Genomic DNA, 410 nt, shown 5'->3' on the forward strand with positions numbered 1-410 from the left:
AGAGAGAATGAGTGAGCGAGAGTGAGCGAGAGAGCGAGAGAGGGAGAGAGATGCGAGAGGGAGGAGTGGGTAGAAAGAGCGAGCGAATGGGCGAGTGGTTAGAGAGACGGGCTGAAAGAGATTAGTGAAAGAAAGAGGAAGAGAGAGGTAGAGATAGGAGAAAGTGTGAGAGAGGCGAAAAGAGAGAGGGAGAAGGTGAAGTAAGCGTTGGGAGACGGGAGAGTGTTAGATAGAGAGTGGTAGAAGTAAGAGTTGGGAGACGGGAGAGTGTTAGATAGAGAGTGGTATAGAAGGGGAGCAGGAAACATGATGTACAGGTGGATCTGTATTTGTAGCGCTGCCCTATCTCTGCTCTCTCTCTCTCTCTCTCTCTCTCTCTCTCTCTCTCTCTCTCTCTCTCTCTCTCTCTC

This window comes from Priapulus caudatus, unplaced genomic scaffold, assembly GCF_000485595.1.
Source record: "Priapulus caudatus unplaced genomic scaffold, Priapulus_caudatus-5.0.1 Scaffold9942, whole genome shotgun sequence".
In the NCBI taxonomy this organism is placed as follows: domain Eukaryota; kingdom Metazoa; phylum Priapulida; class Priapulimorpha; order Priapulimorphida; family Priapulidae; genus Priapulus; species Priapulus caudatus.